Here is a 16161-nt window from a genome sequence, read left to right as displayed (position 1 = left end):
ATATGCAGTATCTCACATAAGTGAGTACACCCCTCACATTTTTGTAAATATTTTATTATATCTTTTCATGTGATAACACTAAAGAAATGACACTTCTGTAAAGTAGTGAGTGTATAGCTTGTATAACAGTGTAAATTTGCTGTCCCCTTAAAATAACTCAACACACAGCCATTAATGTCTAAACAACTGACAACAAAAGTGAGTACACCCCTAAGTGAAAATGTCCAAATTGGGCCCAATTAGCCATTTTCCCTCCCCGGTGTCATGTAACTCGTTAGTGTTACAAGGTCCCAGGTGTGAATGGGGAGCAGGTGTGTTAAATTTGGTGTTATCGTTTCATTCTCTCATACTGGCCACTGGAAGTTCAACATGGCACCTCATGGCAAAGAACTCTCTGAGGATCTGAAAATTTTTTTTTTGCTCTACATAAAGATGGCCTAGGCTATAAGAAGATTGCCAAGACCCTGAAACTGAGCTGCAGCATGGTGGCCAAGACCATACAGCGGTTTAACAGGACAGGTTCCACTCAGAACAGGCCTCACCATGGTCGACCAAAGAAATTGAGTGCATGTACTCAGCGTCATATCCAGAGGTTGTCTTTGGGAAATAGATATATAAGTGCTGCCAGCATTGCTGCAGAGGTTAAAGGTGTGGGGGTCAGCCTGTCAGTGCTCAGACCATAAGCCGCACACTGCATCAAATTGGTCTGCATGGCTGTCGTCCCATAAGGAAGCCTGTTCTAAAGATGATGCATAAGAAAGCCTGCAATTTGCTGAAGACAAGCAGACTAAGGACATGGATGACTGGAACCATGTCCTTTGGTCTGATGAGACCAAGATAAACTTATTTAGTTCAGATGGTGTCAAGCATGTGTGGCGGAAACCAGGTGAGGAGTACAAAGACAAGTGTGTCTTGCCTACAGTCAAGCATGGTGGCGGGAGTGTCATGGTCTGTGGCTGCATGAGTGCTGAACCATGATTTCCAACATGTACTGTGACATACTGAAGCAGAGCATGATCCCCATCTTCAGAGGCTGGGCCATAGGGGAGTATTCCAACATGATAACGACCCCAAACACACCTCCAAGACAACCACTGCCTTGCTAAAGAAGCTGAGGGTAAAAGTGATGGACTGGCCAAGCATGTCTCCAGACCTAAACCCTATTGAGCATCTGCGGGGCATCCTCAAACGCAAGGTCTCTAACATCCACAAGCTTCGTGATGTCATCATGGAGGAGTGGAAGAGGACTCCAGTAGTAATCTGTGAAGCTCTGGTGAACTCCGTGCCCAAGAGGGTTAAGGCAGTGCTGGAAAATAATGGTGGCTACACAAAATATTGACACTTTGGACCCAATTTGGACATTTTTACTTAGGGGTGTACTTACTTTTGTTGCCAGCGGTTTAGACATTAATGGCTGTGTGTTGAGTTATTTTAGAGGGGACACATTTACACTGTTATACAAGCTGTACACTCACTATTTTACATTGTAGCAAAGTGTCATTTCTTCAGTGTTGTCATATGAAAAGATAGAATAAAAGATTTACTAAAATGTGAGGGGTGTACTCACTTTTGTGAGATACTGTATGTTGTACATACCTGTAATACATGAACCTTTTCTTATGTTTTTACACTTTTAAGACCCTGCAAGTACAAAAACATACTGTGGAATTCATAAAAATGCACTTTGCTCCTAAATTTCTATTTTGGGCTGGCACAGCACAGTGTTTTTGTGGACAGAATGATGTTAGCCTTGCCTAGTTGGCTTTTGTTAAACAACTGAATTCTACTACCCTCTTCTCTAGAGGTCGAGCGATATATCGGCCGACCGAAATATATCCCGATATTTGGCCTTTTTAACCACTTGAGCCCCGGACCATTATGCTGCCTAAGGACCAGAGGTCTTTTTCCAATTTGGCACTGTGTCGCTTTAACTGCTAATTGCGCGGTCATGCAATGCTGTACCCAAACGAAATTTGCGTCCTTTTCTTCCCACAAATAGAGCTTTCTTTTGATGGTATTTGATCACCTCTGCGGTTTTTATTTTTTGCGCTACAAACGGAAAAAGACCTAAAATTTTGAAAAAAAATGATATTTTCTACTTTTTGTTATAAAAAAAATCCAATAAACTTAATTTTAGTCATACATTTAGGCCAAAATGTATTCGGCCACATGTCTTTGGTAAAAAAAATGTCAATAAGCGTATATTTATTGGTTTGCGCAAAAGTTATAGCGTCTACAAACTAGGGTACATTTTCTGGAATTTACACAGCTTTTAGTTTATGACTACCTATGTCATTTCTTGAGGTGCTAAAATGGCAGGGCAGTACAAACCCCCCCCAAATGACCCCATTTTGGAAAGTAGACACCCCAAGGAAATTGCTGAGAGGCATGTTGAACCCATTGAATATTTTTTTTTTTGTCCCAAGTGATTGAATAATGACAAAAAAAAAAAAGAAATATTTACAAAAAGTTGACACTAAATGATATATTGCTCACACAGGCCATGGGCCTATGTGGAATTGCACCCCAAAATACATTCAGCTGCTTCTCCTGAGTATGGGGATACCACATGTGTGGGACTTTTTGGGAGCCTAGCCGCGTACGGGGCCCCGAAAACCAATCACCGCCTTCAGGATTTCTAAGGGCATACATTTTTTATTTCACTCCTCACTGCCTATCACAGTTTTGAAGGCCATAAAATGCCCAGATGGCACAACCCCCCCCCCCCAAATGACCCCATTTTGGAAAGTAGACACCCCAAGCTATTTGCTGAGAGGCATGTTGAGTCCATGGAATATTTTATTTTTTGACACAAGTTGCGGGAAAGTGACAATTTTTTTTTTTTTTGCACAAAGTTGTCACTAAATGATATATTGCTCACACAGGCCATGGGCATATGTGGAATTGCACCCAAAAATACATTTAGCTGCTTCTCCTGAGTATGGGGATACCACATGTGTGGGACTTTTTGGGAGCCTAGCCGCGTACGGGGCCCCGAAAACCAAGCACCTCCTTCATGATTTCTAAGGGCGTAAATTTTTTATTTCACTCCTCACTACCTATCACAGTTTTGAAGGCCATAAAATGCCAAGATGGCACAAAACCCCCCAAATGACCCCATTTTGGAAAGTAGACAACCCAAGCTATTTGCTGAGAGGCATGTTGAGTCCATGGAATATTTTATATTTTGACACAAGTTGCGGGAAAGTAACACTTTTTTTTTTTTTGCACAAAGTTGTCACTAAATGATATATTGCTCAAACATGCCATGGGCATATGTGGAATTACACCCCAAAATACATTCTGCTGCTTCTCCTGAGTATGGGGATACCACATGTTTAGGACTTTTTGGGAGCCTAGCCGCGTACGGGGCCCCGAAAACCAAGCACCGCCTTCAGGATTTCTAAGGGCATAAATTTTTGATTTCACTCCTCACTACCTATCACAGTTTTGAAGGCCATAAAATGCCAAGATGGCAAAAAAAAACCCAAATGACCCCATTTTGGAAAGTAGACACCCCAAGCTATTTGCTGAGAGGCATGTTGAGTCCATGGAATATTTTATTTTTTGACACAAGTTGCGGGAAAGTGACAATTTTTTTTTTTTTTTTTGCACAAAGTTGTCACTAAATGATATATTTCTCACACAGGCCATGGGCATATGTGGAACTGCACCCCAAAATACATTTAGCTGCTTCTCCTGAGTATGGGGATACCACATGTGTGGGACTTTTTGGGAGCCTAGCCGCATACGGGGCCCCGAAAACCAAGCACCGCCTTCAGGATTTCTAAGGGCGTAAAGTTGTGATTTCACTCCTCACTACCTATCACAGTTTTGAAGGCCATAAAAAGCCCAGATGGCACAAACCCTCCCCCAAATGACCCCATTTTGGAAAGTAGACACCCCAAGCTATTTGCTGAGAGGCATGTTGAGTCCATGGAATATTTTATATTTTGACACAAGTTGTGGGAAAGTGACAATTTTTTTTTTTTTGCACAAAGTTGTCACTAAATGATATATTGCTCAAACATGCCATGGGCATATGTGGAATTACACCCCAAAATATATTCTGCTGCTTCTCCTGAGTACGGGGATACCACATGTGTGGGACTTTTTGGGAGCCTAGCTTCATACGGGGCCCCCGAAAACCAATCACCGCCTTCAGGATTTCTAAGGGCGTAAATTTTTTAATTTCACTCCTCACTACCTATCACAGTTTCGAAGGCCATAAAATGCCAAGACAGCACAAAACCCCCCAAAATGACCCCATTTTGGAAAGTAGACACCCCAAGCTATTTGCTGAGAGGCATAGTGAGTATTTTGCAGCTCTCATTTGTTTTTGAAAATGAAGAAAGACAAGAAAAATGTATTTTTTTTTTCTTTTTTCAATTTTCAAAAGTTTGTGACAAAAAGTGAGGTCTGCAAAATACTCACTATACCTCTCAGCAAATAGCTTGGGGTGTCTATTTTCCAAAATGGGGTCATTTGGGGGGGCATTGTGCCATCTGGGCATTCCATGGCCTCCGAAACTGTGATAGGCAGTGAAGAGTGAAATCAAAAATTTACGCCCTTAGAAAGCCTGAAGGCGGTGCTTGGTTTTCGGGGTCCCGTGCACGGCTAGGCTCCCAAAAAGTCCCACACATGTGGTATCCCCATACTCGGGAGAAGCAACAGAATGTATTTTGAGGTGTAATTTCACATATTCCCATGGCATGTTTGAGCAATATATCATTTAGTGAATGGCGTACCTGCTAAGCAAATGATGGTTAACAATAAAACAAAGTAACATTACAGTATAACAGTAAGACTTACCATACCTGCAAAGCAAATACAAAAAAAAACATAGAAAAAAATAAAACATTTAACGCAACCTGTGCCTAAAATATATATATGCCGAAGCATGGGGGCATCCTCCCGCAAAAGGCAGGAGCAAATCGCTCCTCCACCCACTGCTGCCCCCACGCTTCGGCATATATGCTGAAGTATGTAACTGTGGTGGTGAAATCACCTCCGACAGCGCTGGAGTCACGGCTTTATATATCGTGGGAGCAAACGCTGTTGCTGTCAAGATAAAAAAATCCATGCTGCAACTGAATGGCGTACCTGCTAAGCAAATGATGGTTAACAATAAAACAAAGTAACATTACAGTATAACAGTAAGACTTACCATACCTGCAAAGCAAATACAAAAAAAAACATAGAAAAAAATAAAACATTTAACGCAACCTGTGCCTAAAATATATATATGCCGAAGCATGGGGGCATCCTCCCGCAAAAGGCAGGAGCAAATCGCTCCTCCACCCACTGCTGCCCCCACGCTTCGGCATATATGCTGAAGTATGTAACTGTGGTGGTGAAATCACCTCCGACAGTGCTGGAGTCACGGCTTTATATATCGTGGGAGCAAACGCTGTTGCTGTCAAGATAAATAAATCCGCGCTGCAACTGAATGGCGTACCTGCTAAGCAAATGATGGTTAACAATAAAGCAAAGTAACATTACAGTATAACAGTAAGACTTACCATACCTGCAAAGCAAATACAAAAAAAAACATAGTAAAAAATAAAACATTTAACGCAACCTGTGCCTAAAATATATATATGCCGAAGCATGGGGGCATCCTCCCGCAAAAGGCAGGAGCAAATCGCTCCTTCACCCACTGCTGCCCCCACGCTTCGGCATATATGCGTAAGTATGTAACTGTGGTGGTGAAATCACCTCCGACGGCGCTGGAGTCACGGCTTTATATATCGTGGGAGCAAACGCTTTTGCTGTCAAGATAAATAAATCCGCGCTGCAACTGAATGGCGTACCTGAAAACAATAAAATGGTTACCAACAAAACACAGTAAACAGTAAAGTATAAAAAAATTGCATATCTGAAAAGCAAACATGGTAAAACATAATAACAATAAAACATTGCAGAATAGAATAGAGTAAAAAAGAGCAGAACAATAGAGAGAGAATAGAGAGAGAGAGAACAATAAAACAACAACTATTTTGGGTTTTTTTATTTTATATTTTTTTTGTGTTTTTATTTTTTTTATTTTTTATTTTTTACACTTTTTTTAGTAACTTTTAACTTTTGTAACTGGTTCCAGGTTTGGGTCTCTCAAAATGCAATGGCATCTTGGGAGACCCTGTGAAAGTGTGTCCTAGTCTGTGCAGTGCTGAACCCTACGCTAATACTCAACTAGTGCATGGTAGCGTTCAAAACATTCACCCATACAAAGACCAGGATTGCCAGGACAGGAGGGACAATAACACCGGGTGTCACGCCTAAATCCGCGCTTGCTGCAGACACGACATCTTTTTTGGGGGGCTCGTTGGGTAGGGGTACTCGGGAGGGCATAAGGAAAATGCCTCTCATGCAGCCGGCCTACTGCATTTGGTTGGGGAAGGTGAGGTAGAGCACCGTCTGGAAACAGAAGGGCTCTGACGATCTCTTCCTGAAATTTAAGGAAGGATCCAGTCCGTCCTGAAGCTCTGTATAGCACATGAGCGTTCAGCAAAGCCAATTGAAATAAATAAACAGACACTTTTTTGTACCAGCATCTGGCCTTACGGGCAACTAGGTACGGCGCCAACAACTGGTCGTTAAGGTCCACCCCTCCCATATTAAGGTTATATTCGTGGACACAGAGGGGTTTCTCCACAACACCAGTCGCCGTAGTAATTTGGGTCGTTGTGTCTGCATGAAGGGAGGTGAGAACGAAAACATTCTTCTTATCCCTCCACTTCATAGCGAGCAAATTTTTATACTTCAAGCAGGCTCTCTCCCCCAGCCTAAGACGGGAATCTACAAGCCGCTGGGGAAAGCCCCGGCGATTAGGTCGCACGGTGCCACATGCTCCAATCTGATGATCAAACAAGTGACTAAAAAGTGGCACGCTCGTATAATAATTGTCCACGTACAAGTGGTACCCCTTTCCGAATAAGGGTGACACCAAGTCCCACACTATCTTGCCAGCGCTTCCTATGTAGTCAGGGCAGTTTGTCGGCTCTACGTGAGTATCTTTGCCCTCGTAAACCATAAAACTACATGTATAGCCTGTGGCCCTGTCACAGAGGTTATACATCTTGACCCCGTATCTGGCACGCTTGCTGGGAAGGTACTGTTTGAATGACAAGCGGCCAGAAAATTTAATCAGGGACTCATCAACGCAGACAACTTGATGGGGGGTAAACAAGTCTGCAAAACGTTGGTTGAAGTGGTTTACGAGGGGCCGAATTTTGTAGAGCCGATCGTATGCAGGGTCTCCACGAGGACGACAGAGTTCATTGTCGTTGAAGTGATGAACCACAAAATCTGCTCGTATCGTGCCCTGGCCATGGAAGCAGAGAACAAGGGCGAATGGTAAATTGGGTCAGTGGACCAATATGACCACAACTTACTCTTTTTATTCAAGCCCATGAGGAGGGAAAGGCCCAGAAAGATCTTAAATTCGGAGACCGTAATTGGTCTCCAATCTCTGGCAAGGGAGGACTGGGGAATAGTGGCGATGTGTTGACCAGCGTACAAATTGCTTTGGTCCACAATAGATCTATAGAGATCTTTGGTGAAAAACAGTGAATAAAAATCCAGTGGCGTAAAGTCAACTGTTTCCACCTGAATTCCGGGTTGGCCAGTGAAAGGGGGAAGTACGGGTGCTGCAGAAGTGGTGGGTTCCCAATTCGGATTGGCGAATGCAGCAGGAAGGGCACTATGGGCACGATGGGCCTGTCTTTGTCTTCTTGGTGGCAGCGGGACACTACTAGTGCTTGCCACCTCACCAGCTTGAACTGCACTTATGGGACTCGCCACGTCACCACGTGATACTACAGTGCTGGATGTACGACCAGGGTGTACTAGGCCGCTGGTGCTTGCCAGTTCACCAGAAGGAATAGCGGCGCTAGTACTTCTCTGCTCCATACAAGGGACCTGCGGTTCTTGCACTTCAAGGACAGAAGAAGTTCGGGGTCTGGTACGCCTGACCCTAGCAGGGACCACAACTCCGTCGTCAGAGCTATCTGTCATGGAGCCGCTGTCCTCTGCAGGATCGTATTCTGAGCCTGAACTTGACAGATGAGTGACTTCCTCTTCACTATCTGTCATGCTCAGAAACGTGTAGGCCTCTTCACTAGTGTACCTTCGATTTGCCATTTTGGGCTCTAAATTTAGGGGTACACTAGTGAGACTCACAGGCAAAAAAGCTCCTGACTGTCAGCGACTGTATCAAAACGCTACCAAAAAACTGTTAGCGATCGCAGGGATCAGGCCTGACTCTGCGAACCCTGCAGTTATGTGTGCTTAGTGTTTTGTAAGTGTCAGTTATCGATCAATACTGCACTTGGGTGGGCTGGGCAGGGCTGGGCCGAGGGGCAAAACGCAGGTGCTAGCAGGTATCTGGGCTGATCCCGCTAACACTGTGTTTATCGGAACCCTAAACTGCTGGGGAGTATAGATCTGATCGGATCAGATATCGATCCGCTCAGATACTATAGCACTAAGGGAGGTGTATGCTGCGTGCGTGGGTTTTAGCGGTACTGGCGCTAACCTGACGCTGCCTGGGGCGACGCAGACCTTATCTGACCCTAAAAACGTAATTTATATCACCGCCGGGCAATTAGGGGGTTAAACCTTTATAAGGTAATAAACGGCGGGTGCCCTAAAACTATAATAAACTATAATAAACTACAAAAAACAAACTAGCTAACCAGCGTCACCCGTAACACTTATACGGTGATTGCTGGTGAAAGGGTTAACTAGGGGGCAATCAGGGGGTTAAAACCTTTAGCAGGTAGTATATGGGGGTCCCTGTCGCTATAAAACACTGACAGCGAACCTATTTACTTACCTCCCTAACTAGCATCACCTGTGTCACTAATACAGCGATCAGAAAAACGATCGCTTAGCGACACTGGTGACGGGGGGTGATCACGGGGTTAACCTTTATTAGGGGGGGTTAGGGGGGTACCCTGGACCTAAGGGGGGGTACCCTAGACCTAAAGGGGGCTAACCTAACTGCCCTAACACTTATAACTGTCACAAACTGACACCAATGCAAAAAAAAAAAAAAACTGCTATTGGTGTCAGTGTGACGGGGTACAGGGGGGTGATCGGGGGGTGACAAGTGTGCCTGGCGTGTTCTACTGGAAGTGTAGTGTTGTGCAGACTTACTTGATGTCTTCTCTCCTCGGCGCCGGATCGAAAAGACCGGCTCGAGGAGGGATGACATCACTTCCTTTCCCTCTGTTTACATTACAGAGGGAAAGGAAGCGTTTTCATTCGCCGGGAGTGATCGGGAGGGGGTGGCCAACAATGGATGGCCTCCCCCTGAACTCTCATCGCCCGGGAAGAAATGGCGACCGCCTCGGGCAACGGGGGGGGGGTGTCCGATAGGACCCCCCTCCCGCGGAAGGCAAATCACGTATATGTACGTGATTTTGCCTGTCCGTGCCACCTTGCCAACGTACATCGGCGTGAGGCGGTCGTCAAGTGGTTAAAGAAATCGGCATTTGCTGATCATTATGCAAATTCGGCCAATTAACACTGACCGCACCGTGCCCCGTCGACCCAGAAGTGTTCATCCTCCCTTCCCCACACTCCATTGGCAGAGTGGCGCTTGACGCTTGCAAGAGCCGCTGAGTGTGTGAAACTGACATATGCAACTGAATGCAGAGAGATAGGAGCTGTCAAAATTCAGCGTTGATGTCGGGGATGGGCGGGACCCAACAGCTATCAAACACAAGCCAATGGGATAGGATCTGGGCAGGCCGCTATGTGTATGTGGCCCCACCCCTTTCTTAAGCAGCACAATAATTGTCTGGATCCTGCTGGGTCCCTCCCAACACTGGGTCCTGCCCAAATCACCGCTGAATTTTGACAGCTGGTCTATCTCTGCATTCAGTTACATATGTCAGTTTCACACAGTTATACTATATCGGCTCAGTGTGAAACCTGCCAGTGCCAATCAGTGCCAACCAGTGCCACCTGCCAGTGCCATCTGTCAGTGCAAACCAGTGCCACCTGCCAGTGCCAATCTGTGCCACCTGCCAGTGCCAATCAGTGCCAACTGCCAGTGCCACCTGCCAGTGCCAACCAGTGCCACCTGTCAGTGCCAATCTGTGCCATCTGTGCCACCTGCCAGTGCCAATCAGTGCCAACTGCCAGTGCCAATCAGTGCCACCTGCCAGTGCCAATCAGTGCCAACTGCCAGTGCAGACCAGTGCCAAGCAGTGCCATCTGCCAGTGCCACCTGCCAGTGCCAACCAGGACCACCTACCAGTGCCAATCTGTGCCACCTGCCAGTGCCAATCAGTGCCAACTGCCAGTGCAGACCAGTGCCAGCCAGTGCCACCTGCCAGTGCCAATCTGTGCCAACCAGTGCCACCCGCCAGTGCCAATCAGTGCCACCTGCCAGTCAGTGCCAACTGCCAGTGCCAATCAGGGCCACCTGCCAGTGCCAACTGCCAGTGCAGAGCAGTGCCATCTGCCAGTGTCAGTCAGTGCCATCTGCCAGTGTCATCTGTCAGTGCCAACCAGTGCCACCTGCCAGTGCCAATCTATGCCACCTGCCAGTGCCAATCAGTGCCACCTGCCAATGCCAATCAGTGCCAACTTCCAGTGCCAACCAGTGCTAACCAGTGCCACCTGCCAGTGCCAATCTGTGCCAACCAGTGCCACCTGCCAGTGCCAACCAGTGCCACCTGCCAGTGCCCATCAGTGCCACCTGCCAAAAAAAGAAAAAATTGGCCTAAAATATCGGCTGCAAAAATCGGCATCATTGTTGGGCCATCAGCTGCCCCGATTTCTAAATATTGGCATTGGCATTGGCCAGAGAAAAACCCATATCGGTGGACCTCTATTCTTCTTATCTCCTCAACACAGGAACAGATTGTTCTGTATCTAAGATAAGTACTGGGAGGGGTAATTAGACTCCTTCCTGTGTACAGGGCAGCTCAAAATTTTTGATATAATCAACAGGTATTTGATACCAGAATCCTTTTAATTATGTTTTTACCAGACCAAAAAAACCCTAGAATCTCTACTTCAACACCTTATATCTAACCCAGATATCAAAGGAGTCTTGATCGCTAAGACTATATATAAGCTAGCCGCTTTTGCAGACGACAGACTCTTATTTTTGACAGAACCACATATTACGCTACCCAACCTACTCAAAGACTTTGTCACGTTTAACACCCTGACAAATAAACTTCTCAAAATCAGAAACATTAAATATCTCCCTACAGAATGAGACGCTCGTGCACTGTCAAACAAACTTTCCATTCTCATGAAGTCGCAACCCAATCACTTATCGTGGAATCCAATTAACCTCTAAATTATCCAATTTGTACACCAAAAACTACCTCTCGATCCCTCAAACCATTCAGAATGATCTCAAGTCATGGTCGGCGGGTCTCTTCTCATGGTTTGGTAGAGCGTACATAATCAAAATGAACATCCTCCCAAGGATACTGTACGTAATGCAAGCGATTCCGATAAAACTCCCACAGGCCATTTATGCTACTTACCACAGAGCCTGTACGGAATTTGTGTCAGGGAAAACACGCCCTAGACTAAGCTATGAGAGGCTAACTCTACCCAAGTTAAAAGACGGCATAGGCTTTCCAGACATTGCCAAATATCACTGGGCCTGCCAGCTGACAAGAATAATAGACTGGAACATTCACGCCCATACTAAAGTTTGGATAAACATCGAAAATGCGGTCTCCCCTATTCCCATACGTCAATTTCAGTGGACCGCCTCACTGTACATTCCTCAGGATTGCAAACAACACCCTTTAATCAGCAACACACTACAAATCTTTAAGAAAGCAGGCCATAAATTCAAAATTTCCTCCTCACCGGGTCCACTAACCCCCTTCCGCAACGACCCAGAATTCCCACCAGGTCTTATGGATTCCTTCCTCTCGGAATTCTGTCCTCACACTGATGTGCGAGCTGAACACTTCTTCTCCAGGAACACTTTTCTAACCCTATCTGCACAGATGCCAGGACATCCCTTCCCGTTTTGAATGTATGTCCAATTACGGAACTTCCTGAATAACCCCCAAACACACTCCGAATATTCTAGACAACACACACCTTTTGAAAATCTCTGTACCAGAAAAGAACCGCAGAGGCACCCGATCTCAGATACTCTGCACTCCTCTCCTGAACATACTACCCACCTCCATACACTCTGCTCTCCTCTCCATGCACATACTACCTAACTCCATGCACTGCACTCCTCTCCTGCACATACTACCCACCTCCATACGCTCTGCACCCCTCTCCCTGCACATACTACCCACCTCCATACACTCTGCTCTCCTCTGCCTGCACATACTACCTACCTCCATGCACTGCACTCCTCTCCTGCACATATTACCCACCTCCATACACTCTGCACTCCTCTCCCTGCACATACTACCTACCTCCATACACTCTGCACTCGTCTCCTGCACATACTTCCCACCTCCATACACTCCTTTCCCTGCACATACTACCCACCTCCATAATCAACAGGTATTTGATACCAGAATCCTTTTAATTATGTTTTTAACACACCAAAAAAGGAGCAAATAAAAGGAGTTCAAAGTAAATATTTACATACACTTTAACATTTAAAGGAGTAGCATTTTCTGTGATGCATTAATCCCCGTACACACGGGCCTAATATTGTCCGAAATCAGCTACTACATTAAAGTGGTTGTTAACCCACTTGGTGCTGTTTTTACCATCCTCACTGTAATAGTAAATAATGCTGCACTGCATGTGTTTTCTAAAACATCCGCCGCTAAATACCTTATTTTATAGCGCTACTGTGTACGACCGTCTCTCTTTTCTCTCGAGCTGACAGGATAGTGGGCGGAGCTGAGAAACCCCCACTGATGTCAGCCGGGAGGAGGACAGGAGAAGAGAAGAGAGACGACCGGTCACGTGACTGCCGACTGCAGCTATAGATTAAGGTATTTAGAGGCGGATAGAAAACACATGCAGTGCGGCACATCATTTAATATTGCAGAGAGGATGGTAGCAACAAATATATGTTATGATACCAGGGTGGGGGGGGCGACCCTGGTACTAGCTGACAGGCAGAGAGGGGAGGATGACAGAGGAGGACACAGACACAGGACAGCAGGCTGCAGATGACGGACTGACCACTGTGTGAGGGCTCAGCACCCATGATGCACCGTGGTCAGTTTACATACAGAAACTGGCAGGATCAGCCAGGTTTTTTAGGTGTGACAGGGGGCCAAATTACACAGCACAAGCACTGTGCTGTAAAAAATGCTTTAAAGGAACAGGATCCTTTTTTTGGGGGTTAACAAACGTTTTAATACGCGTCTGACTTTCAGCCTGTTTGTACAGCTGCTTGTCCGACAGAAGCCAATCTCACGATTGGCTTCTGTCGAACAAGCATGCTGGAGAACCAGTAGCTGATTGGCCTTCCCATCAGCGATTGCAGCCAATGTCTGTGAGCATTGACCCTTGTGTTCTGGTGGGGGGCGGTCCCCCTGTCAGAACACAGTAGCACAGCGGGGGGAGATTGCTGTAAAACATTGCATAGTATAGGGTCCTCCTCAGTTTTTTCGTTCTGCCCACTGGGTTGAATGAAATAAACTTAACGTGTGTACCAGGCATTACAGTAGAGAGTACACTAGACATCATATAAATACACTAGCAGTAATGAACTTTGTACTATGGTTTGTTTAGAAAAAAATGTGCTTTATTAATGAAAGAATTCAAGAAAAACTGTGGTGGGAAAATTGATTCCAAAGTGGCATGTACTTTAAAATGGTGCTTGCATGTCACCTCTGCTTCCATGTGGAATGCCCTGGGACAGCCAAAACCCAGTCGCTTTGTAATGTAATTACTGCCCAAACCTCCTATGCATCACGATTAGACAAGCCATAGAATATACCATTTTCTTTTCTTGCACCTTGGGTGCAAGGAAAGAAAATTTCAAGATTTCACCATCAACACTGAATGTGTGTGGAATCACTCCTGCAGCACTGTCGTGTTCTGCCAGTAGGCAGTCAGCAGTGATTGCATGCAAAAAAAATTGACAGGCTGGTTGTACTGAAGTCAATCGATGGATCGACTTGAATACAACCAGCCTTCCCATAGATGGATCGAATCATGGTTGGTCTTTGCAGAACTGGCCGAGATTCGATCCATCTATGGTTGTCTTTATTCCATTAGTATGATAAACTGCCCTACTATCCAGTAGATGGATAAATAGGCAGGAGAGTGAAAGGGCCATCAAAAAGAAGGTTTAGTTGATGGTTGCATTACAGAATGCCCTGGGTTTTGGAGATCCTGGGACACTGCAGAGGCAATATGCAAGCTACTAAAGCTGCCTGGTGTTTACTGTGAGTGCCGCTTGGAAAACCCAGTCATTTTTCTTCACACAGCTTTGTTTAAAGTGATATGAAACCCTCAGTTTTAGGCACTTTCAGCAGCTGATTTAATCACTTACGGAGTACGCACCTTCCTTATCATTAATTGTTGCCTTTGTTCCTGTTTAAGATGGTGCTATGACTGGTGTCCCAGGCTTTCTGTTTCAGGGTGGCTCCTTTTTATTGCAGTGTCCTATGGAGAAAACCTTTAATGCAATGACTAGAGTTTTATCTTGCTACAATGTGTGCATCAGTAGAAACACACAACCCTGTAGCTTAGGACAGCAAGGTACTCCCCTGCTCCAACCCGCATCTATTCTCCAAGTGATCAGATTGGCTGTAGACTGAACTCTCTACTGTTAACTCTTTTCTGTGAATACCAGAAGTTCAAGGAAGCAGCACTGAGAGCAGGAGACAGCAGCATTGAAAGTGCTGGGGTAAAAATCGCAACTGTTTATTGGAGAATATTTATTTGATAGTGCTCAATATGTTAAGCTAAAAACACTAAAGCCTCGTACACACGATTGAACTTTCTGACAACAAAACCATAGAATTTTGTTCGAAGGGTGTTGGCTCAAACTTGTCTTGCATACACACGGTCACACAAATGTTGTCAAACAATTACGAACATAGTGGCGTACTAGATGTACTACGTGGTTTTTCAGCTCCTTAGTGCCACGCTTTGGGTTCCTTCCGCTAATTTTGTGTTAGTAGAAGTTTGGTGAGTGTTGATTTGCGCTTTTCTTTTCTCGTTTTTCATTTCGTGCTTTTCAGTTCGTTTCTGAACGGCCCTTCGTCAAGGAGATAACGTGTTGTTTCTTATTGGCCTTGGATTTATTGCTTTGACATTATTTTTTTGGTTGAGTAATGATTTGATTTGGTATATTTTCTATATTTTTGGATGCATAGAATGCACTTTTTAGTTCTATTGGCAGATAGCATGCCTATTTTTTTTTTAATGCACAAATAAAAAAAAAACAAAAAACATAATAATATTATTCTTGATATCACTAAAAAAAAAGGTCTTTGAAAATTCGTTTGCAATAACTCCATCAGTATCACCAGCAAAGCAGCTTCATTATTATCCCATTAAAGAAGAAGAGCATTGTGCGCTGCATTTGGAGATTTCATAATTTGCCACGTCACAAATGTTAATTCTCCATTACGAACACTAGTTTACAAGACCGACCGCTTCTGCTTCTGAACATGCGTGTTTGTACTTTGGACTTTTGTACAACTGACTTGTGTACACACGATCGGAAAATCCAACAACACACATTTGTTGGCAGAAAATTTGAGAGCATGCTAGCCAACATCGATGAAGCACACATGGTCGGACTTACCGCCAACAAGCTCACATCCAACATTTCCTGTCTGAAAATCCGATCGTGTGTACGCGGCATTAGGCATTAATACTACTTTAAGGATTTAGGCACACATTTGTAGAAGCAGTATAGATTTCACTCTCATCCCCTGTAAAGAATCTGCAAACAGAGCTACCTGCCATAGATTTGAGCGGAGTAAGTTGTTTTTTACGGCTTAGCCCACTCAATATTGTGCAGTGCAGTGATTGTTCTTTGCTGCTGCTTTTAGTGAAAGTCAGCAGGCATGATCAGACCTGTTAGGTTTGTTGAGCACTCTGCTCTTGGTAGCTTATCCTTTTAATTTTTCAGCAGTCATTTGGCAGTAAGGCTGATTGTACAATTTGATATAAAGTTTGTGGGATAAAGCACATCAAATATAACTTTTTTAGGTGAACTTTACAATACTA

General features: G+C 44.8%; 1 protein-coding gene across 7 annotated transcripts in view; it reads left to right on the top strand.

The window, feature by feature from the left end:
* Positions 1 to 16161, top strand: part of UTRN (utrophin) — a 1071426-nt gene that overhangs the window by 231521 nt on the left and 823744 nt on the right. The gene's annotated exons all lie outside the window — the stretch shown is intronic.

This window comes from Aquarana catesbeiana, linkage group LG04 (assembly GCF_042186555.1).
Source record: "Aquarana catesbeiana isolate 2022-GZ linkage group LG04, ASM4218655v1, whole genome shotgun sequence".
Taxonomy (NCBI): domain Eukaryota; kingdom Metazoa; phylum Chordata; class Amphibia; order Anura; family Ranidae; genus Aquarana; species Aquarana catesbeiana.
The sequence above is the reverse complement of the archived record's forward strand: the minus strand, read 5'-3'. Positions and strand labels throughout refer to the sequence as shown.